Source organism: Mus pahari, chromosome 21 (genome assembly GCF_900095145.1).
Source record: "Mus pahari chromosome 21, PAHARI_EIJ_v1.1, whole genome shotgun sequence".
Taxonomy (NCBI): domain Eukaryota; kingdom Metazoa; phylum Chordata; class Mammalia; order Rodentia; family Muridae; genus Mus; species Mus pahari.
Genome location: NC_034610.1, coordinates 52643075 through 52651743, shown reverse-complemented (window position 1 = coordinate 52651743; position 8669 = coordinate 52643075). Strand labels below are relative to the sequence as shown.

The window sequence follows — 8669 nt, the reverse complement described above, 5'->3', positions numbered from 1 at the left end:
ACTCATGTAGGCTGGACTGGTAGCTCGGTGACTAAGAGTGTCTACTTTTCTAAAAGGGAACCCCACTTCAGTTCCCAATATTCACAATAGGTGGCTTGCAAGTATCCACAACTCTAGCTCTGGGGGGATTAAACACCGCCAACTTTCATGGGCATCTACACTCACTCACATGTGAATGCCCCTACAGAAACATACATGAGTACACGTAATCAAATTTATAAAAAAATAAATTTGAAGAACCCGATACTTACACAATCAATTCATTTCCATAGTAACAACTAGGAGATAATTTCAATTTATTTTTCAAAATTCTTCTATAAGAATTTTGGTCTTCAAGGGTTCTCCACAAATAATTATTTCCTATTTAGTATAAACCCATGGAAGTCTAAGTAATGCAATGATCTAGTAAATGCTTCCTACAGAAAAATCATTATACATGCAACTCTATTATAGCTATTTTGTCTTTTTCATAGACGACTGTAATCCTTTCCATCAGCATAATTTCCTCTGATTATTATTCATTGGATGTGCCAGATTCAGTAGAACTCATTGGATTATATGAAAGTGGTTTATAAAATCGGCGTAGTGTCATAGCTGAGGGTACTGGCTTTACACAGTAATTCAAAACCAGAGCTATCACTCCCTCTGTCAGCTCTTTCCTGTCATCCAAAATGGAATAGTAGACTCTCAAATTATGTCCTTGTTAGATAATTATCAATACATATTTTGGACAATTACCTGAAACTTCTTAAACTTTTCAGAGATGCTCAGAGCATATGAAGGTGTCAGATGGAACTATACTGTAAAACATCATGAACTAGTAAGGTAAGACTGGAGGTGAGCGTCCCAGAGCACGGTCTCCTACGTTTGCTTGTTCTATACAACTATAGATAATCAGTTGATTAGGATGGGTCAAGTCTTAAATTTAGTAAGTCTGAAAAGATCTAATTGTGGTATCTAAATTGAATTTCTGTGGTCATATTCGTAAAAATGAATTTTGTAGAACATTTTGACAGTTTGAGGTAAAAGTCTCTTGGTTAGATATCAAGGCTTACTTATGGGGTCTCAAAATGAAATTCTTAGGATAATATAACTTACTGTGATTTGTAAAATTCCTGAATTAATTGACATCTTAAGATGTATTTATATTGGAACTAGAGAAAGCTACTTGTGACTAGATTCGAGCTAAATCTTCATGTTTTCTTATTTTCTTTCTTATTCCACTGTCCTTTTCTTTCATCCTTTTTTTAAAAAACAAATATCTGTATCTGTAATTATACCTTTAGCCACTTCCTGTCAATTGGTGCATCCACATTTAATTAAGATAGAAACTAATCTTTTAAAAATGAATGCATCTCCATCATTGAGTTAAAGTCAGGGATAGAAATGAGAATAGGAACTAATACAGTTGAGTGTACATGTGTACTGCAACATACACTGTCCATATGCAAGGAGAAACAGGAAAAAAATCAGAGTTTTAAGCAACAAAAAATGATGTTCAAAAGTGTTAAAAATTGTTTCAGGGAAAGGAGTCTACAACATTTTTCGTTGTTGAGTTATTATATTTTTCTTAGAAAACCCTAACACACACTAGCCTTGTGGAATTAGAATTCCTGTCATAAGAAACATATTACCTCTGTTTATTGTAGCGCGTCCCATAGTGATTTGTGTTTGTGAATGATTTCCTCTTTATGGTGGTGAATCATGTCTCATGCAGGCCCTAGTACTCCAAGGAACACTCTTCAGAAAAGTTGACATGCAATCTAAGCAAACATACTACAATGCACATAAGAGGTACACATATACACAATGGCAGAAAACACTGCTTGTGGTTAAGTGGGACAGGTGATATTGATATATGATATACACTTTGCAGGTTTACAACTGATTCTATTTTCTGGAACATAGTAGGTACTTAGTAAATTATCTTTGGGAGTGAACTCGTTGTAATATATAAACCTTCACCCTTTCCACCCCCAGCCTCCAGCTGCCAATCGCCTATAAGACTATCAGAGAGGAGTCAAGTTTATGATGACCACCTGCAACTGAAACTCTGCTTGGCATATTATAACTTATTGGGTTACAGCAAGGAACTTCATTCATGGTTGTAAAACACTGCCTGGTGTGAAATCCTAGCATACTGAAGCAGACTCTGTAGCCATTAATGTTTAGATAATTGTTTTCTCTGTGTTACATAACCTCTGTCCATGTTGAAGAACACATTAGTCTCCAGGGCCCACTGATCTCCCCAGACCATATAAGTGCTGGCACTCTTTGGCTGATGTGTTGTCTTTCTTAGAATTTGGTTCTTCTTAGAAGTCACATTTGTGATTCCTATTTTCTTGGGAACTCAGATGCTCAAGTTTATTTAACATTTTGTTATTTAAAAAGTCCACTACCTGTTTTCTTCTACATACTTGATGTTTAATTAGACATGCTTATTGCATATAGAGATAGATATCATGAGGATACATTTGTACAATACTTTGAGCATGAAATGTCTCCTCTCTTTCTCCTCATCCCTTCCACTCTTCCCCTTTGTTTACCCAGAATCACTTTTACTTTCAGGTAATCATATATATATATATATATATATATATATATATATATATATATTCATATATATCAAACATAGCACATATATTTCATTCAGTTATATAAATATATTTAATAGTATTTATTTTTTGAGTATGAATCATTTTGCTTAATACAAAGATTTCTAATTAATTCTGAATTCCTATATGCAGTATAGTTTTGCTTTTCTTTATGGCTGAATTAAGTCAGCTGTGTGTTTATTGTACATTTCTGGAGGCAGGAACTGGGGCAGACAACCCAGAGGCATGCTGTACTTAGGCTCAGGTTCGACTAACTATCTTAACCACCACAGTTAGTGTTAAAATATTTTTATTTTCCTTTCATTGTACTTTGTCATCTTTAGATTATCACTATTGCACAAACACTTCAATGCACTCTTGTCTTTATATTGCTCTATTATACTTTATTATTGTTTCTGTACCCATCTGTCATATTCTCTCTAACAATTATCTTATATTCATATACCTTCTCTCAGTCATACTTTATTTCTCAGATACTCTTTTCCATTTTATCCTCTATATTTTTTAAATATAATTTTCAATTGCTTTAAATACCTTTAAACCTCATTCACTCTGACAATATCGCAATAATTCCTCCTTCCAGTTTACTTTATCTCCTCCATTTTTTTTTCTGTTCCTCTTCTAGTATTTTTAAAATCACATTTATATTATTTCTTTGCATTTAGACACTTAGTTACTATATCATAGTACTTTGTATGTACTGTACAATCTATCTTTCCCTATTCCATAAGCCTTATTGGAGCCAAAGGTGTAATTTTTACATCCCAATATCAGTTCCCCTTCTCTAAATCCCTTCCTCTTGCAGCTCCTTCCCCCATTCCTCCTTCCCATCTCCTTTGAAATAGAAGAGCCCTCGGGTATCACCACCTCTACCTCCACCCCAGTACATCAGTTACTGCAGGAAGAGGCATATCCTCTCCCACTGAAGCCAGACAGGGCATCCCAGCCAGGGTAACATGATCCATAGACAGGCAACAAATTCAGGGATATCCCTGCTCCAGTTGTTGGTGCACCCACATGAAGACCAAACTGCACATATGCTACATACGTGCAAAGGACATTGTCCAGTCTATGCATGTTCTTTGGTTGGTGGTTCAGTCTCTAGGAACTCACAGTGTTCCAGGTTAGTTGATTCTGTTGGTCCACCTGTGGAGTCCCCATCCTCTTCAGGTCCTTCTCCCAACTCTTCCACAAGACTCCCTGAGCTCCATCTAATTAATATTTGACTGTGGGTATCTGCATCTGTTTGGATCAGTTGTTGGGTGGAGCCTCTCAGAGTACAGTTATACTAGGATCTTGTCTGCAGGCATAACAGTATCCTTAATAGTGTCAGGGATTGGTTCTTACCCATGGGATGGGTCTCAATTTGGGCCAATCATTGATTGGCCATTCCCTCCAGCTCTGCTCTATCTTTGCCCGTGCACATCTTGTAGGTAGGACATATTTTAGGTTGAAGGTTTTGCGGGTGAGTTGCTGTCAGTATTCCTCTACTGGGGGTCCTGCCTGGCTACAGGAATGTGTCAACTTCGGGGTCCATATCCTCCACTACTAGAAGTTTCAGCTAGAATCAACCCCATAGAAACCCTGGGGACTCCTCCCATCTCAGGTCTCTGGCATGTCCTAGAGATGCCTTGGTCCCCAGCTCATTTCTGTTCTCTCGCCTGCTCTCCCTACACCTGATTTCCCCCCACTCCCCTCCCAATCCACTCTCCCAGAAAGGTAATTATATTTAATTGAACATTAATTATAGTTTTCTTAATAAGCCTATCAATCTATTTTGTTTCATCAATCAGTGGTTGTTTATTAGTATTCTACTAATGAAGTAGTATAGGAATGTCTTGGGGGACAAATAAAAAATGAAAAGTTTGTTAAGTTCATACAGAGTAGAATTGTAATGGCCAATCTTAGTTGACAACTAAACACAACTAAGAGCTGTGCTTTTAGAATTATTAGAATTTCTCATGTGATCTGTCTCTCCTTGTACAGATTAAAAAGGAGATGGTATAAGACAAAAATGATTGGTAACTTCCCAGTGTCTGCTTCACAAAATTTGTGGCTCTTGTCATGCAAAATTTCATCTTTGATGTCTTTTTTTCTAGACATTTTTTAATCTTTGTAGTTCTCTGAAATTATAGAGGTAGAGATGACACCAAGTTATTCTCCTTGACTAACAACAAAGCATAATAAAGCTGAAACCCATAATTCTGTATGAGCAGAAGTGTGCTCTGACTATACCCAGATGTCCTTGATGTACCAGAGGACAGTCTGAGAGTGGCAGCTGATGCTCATCAATTCAGCATTTGGGAGACTGAGATGGGAGGACAGGGAGTTTGAAGCCAGCCTTGGCTACATAGTACTACCCTATCTGAATAAGCATCTGTAAATGTGTCTCGCTGTCTTCGAGACCCAATCCTGTAGTGACTCTTGTGATTCACCTTTTTCGTTTACTTCGCCCGTGGAGTGGGTCACTCAGGTGGTGGCAGGATTCTCCCCTCTCAGGTCCTCTGGGTCTGTGGTGAAGGTGGTCGGCCTGAGACTGTCTGCATGGTTGGGGCCTGAGAGATAAGTCCTATTTCATTGATCACGTTGCTACGCAGTACTCAGTGACACTGTGCACCGTGGGCCTTCTCCAAATCACAAACAATGTCGTTTTGTTACAGCCCTGCTTGCTTGGCACAGAAGGTCCTCTCAAACCCAACACATACAACCTTTTATTCTGTCATTTCTATGGGACTTCCATTGGTTTCCATTTATATTCTACCCATGCTGCTCTGGCTGCCTTGAGAGGCCATTTTTACCTTTCTTGAGATTAAATACTGTGCTATCCGTTAAAAATAAAGGCCATAGTAAATGCATCTGAGATGGATATTGACAATGTACCTTTACCAGGAAAGACTGCAGAGCTGAAAGAGAAGATAATGCTAAAGCATACTTGTTTAAACTCACTGATGGGGGTTCTGAAAGAAAAGACTCCTGATCAGTCTAACCAAGAAAGCTGGACAAACAAGGTGCAAAGCCAGTAACTACACTGACTGTGAGGATTAAGCGAATTAATACTGGAACAACTGGTTGGAAAAAAATAAACTGAATGCTGTCCTATCAAAACCAATCCAGGTATAAAGATCTACACGTTAAACATGAGAATAGAAAGCATTTAAAAAGAACCCTGAACAGAGGAAAGTTTCTTAGGCATTAATCATTTGAAGATGACAGTATTTTAAAATACTGAACTTAAATTAAGACAACAGAGTGAAAAACCAAACCAAAATGGAAACACAACATATGCAACAAAAGGCCGTAAATGCAGAAGCCGTAGACCAACTGCAATACATCAGAAAAACAACTCACAAACTGGCAAAGTACTTATGCATGTATTTTAGAGAAGACATTGGGCCAAGGGATATGGCCCAGATAGAGTAGGTGCATTGCATGCAAGTAAAAGCTCTCAGACTACAGAAAAAAGCCTGAGGCTTGAGAAGTGTTACCAACTTCACTAACGACCAAACTGGTGAAAATTAAAACATGATATAAAGATAAGGAGGAATAACTCCTGTAAACTACTTGTAGAGACTGGAGAGATGGCTCAGGGGTTGGAGAGATGACTCAGTGGTTAAGACCACTGGTTGCTCTTCCAGAAGTTCTGAGCTCAATTCCCAACAACCACATGGGGGCTCACAACCATCTGTAATGGAATTTTGTGATCATAAAAAGATAAAGAACTATCAGATCGGATGCCCTCTTCTGATGTGTCTAAAGACTGCAACAGTGTATTCACATATTTAAAATAAATAAATCTCTTAAAAAAAAACTACTTGTACAAGTAACACCTTGGTACAACTTGAGGCTGATCTGGTATTGAATATGGAAACTAAAGACATACAATGGCTACTGCAGATCAGCAACTCAATCCCTAGGCACCTGTGCTAAAGACAAGAGGCAGATGTGCACCAATGTTTGCACAAAAGGCTTATAGTCACATTATTTGTAACAGACAAAACTCCTGAATCATGTTCCTGCAAGAGCTGAGTAATTATGATGGGAGGAACACCATGTTTGTGATGTGCACAGCAGAGCTCTTACTAGTAAAGACTATTGTAATCCTTGTTGTCTATGTTCCTTCTGTTGGTTTTTGTTAATCTAAACAAGTCAATGTTTCATGTCATTTTTATATCTTACTTGGAAGAAAGTAAACCATAAGTACTCAAGTGAAAGAGCTAATGTAATAAACAAGGTGCTTGGCATTGTAGTAAATGCTCAATTAAATCTAGCTGTTGCCATGGATAATGTCGTGTGCACCTGTAAATATTAACACACTTGATGTTGAGGCAGAAAGCAAGGCTGGACTAAAGTGAGGTCTATCTCATGTTAGCTAAAGGAACCTTAGGTCTCATATTTAAGTCTCTTAATAGTATCATGAGGTTTTGTGAAGTGATTGACCTTGTTACATTTACATTTGTCCCCACACACTTAATGATGTTCCCATGGTGTAACAGAGCAGGTAGGGGTGATGAGGGTTCTTTCATTCCCTAATAATATGTACAATTGATTTGATGGGACAGAAAGACATGTTCTTTTGGTAAGGTGCCCACTCTCCCATCAATACCCTAATGAAGCTCATTGGGCCATCTACACAAAAAAGACATGAAAGAAGAGAAACTATGGAAACGTAACTGTTTGGAATGGGAAGAGGATGGGGAGGGAAAGGGTGTAGCTGCCCCACAGCTATGGATGAACTGGGTAACTGAAAGGGAGGCTGGAATTGAAAAAAAAGGAGGGGGCAGAAGAAGAATGAAGCCAAGACAAAGGTTTCTGATCAAGGCTCAAAGTTTAATTTTCAGCTCTGCGTTTATATAGGGAAAACCCACAGATTGGATTGAGTTGCAAAGCAAGCTCAGTAGGGGGTCAGTTCCTCAAAGCTTAGGTAGGAAATTGCAAATGTGGCAAGGGCAGGCAACTCCAAGGTTTGTTTAGCCTACTCAAGGCTAGGGAAGGGACACTGAAGGGGATATGAATATGATCCAAGTACAGTATGTATGTGTATAAAAACATCATAAATCTATTATATATTTAAATATGTTTATATATAAATTCATATATATATTTATGAGCATATATACATATATATACATATATATATATGCTCATAAAAAGTTTAAAAGATAAAAAAAACCACCTGTACATATTTGCTATTATTTGAATATGAAACCTCCATGACTCATGAAATGAAGCCTAGGTCCTCAGTGAATTGGCAGTGCTATTTGGAAAGCTATAGACACTTCATGTAGTGGGACCTAGCAGAAGAATGTAGGGATATTCTGCCCCTTTTCCTTCCTTTCTGCCTCCCCTTTCTTGTTCTCTGTCTGCCATGATGTAGATAGCTACTCTGCCATATGCAATTACTATCATGACAGTCTACAAAAGCACATAGGGGCTCTGAAATTACAGGGCTAAATAAAAAATTATTGTTTAAAATTGTTCTCTCAGTTGTTCTGGTGGTAGAATACTACATCTCCATTCCTTAACTTAATTTTTTAATCTTCTGAACCCCTTTTAAAATCATTTCTACCTCTGTAATTTCAAATATGAAACAAAGTTTTTACTGTAGGAGTTTATGGACAACCTTATTTTTTACTCTTTTAAGCTGGCTTCATCCATTGAATTACTCACTGATATGAACCTTTATAAAATAGTCCCTGAATTATTGAACTCATTGCCCTTTCTGTACCTTATTAGAACTCCCAAGCAACATGTACTGCATTCAGATTTTTTTCAACTTTATTTGTTCTTGGCTTCTGCTTCTGTTTATAAGTTATCATTTTACTTTCTACTGTATTTTTTAACTCATTTTGTTAGACAGGGTCTTCCTATGTAATCCACTCTGAGCTTCAAGCTTTCTGAGATTCTCCTACCTCATCTATTCAAGGACCAGGGTTCACACTCATGGTCTCTATGTCTTGCCTCATCATTTTACTATTTTCAGAATTTGGATCCTCTGATTCTTTGGATAAATTCTTTCCTCATGTGATTTCATACATTTCCAAGGTCCTACATTTT

The 8669-nt window shown here is 37.5% G+C and overlaps 1 pseudogene; it reads left to right on the top strand.

Moving 5' to 3' along the window:
* Window positions 1-4998: 4998 nt before the first annotated feature.
* Window positions 4999-5638, top strand: LOC110337995 (annotated as a pseudogene).
* Window positions 5639-8669: the final 3031 nt, after the last annotated feature.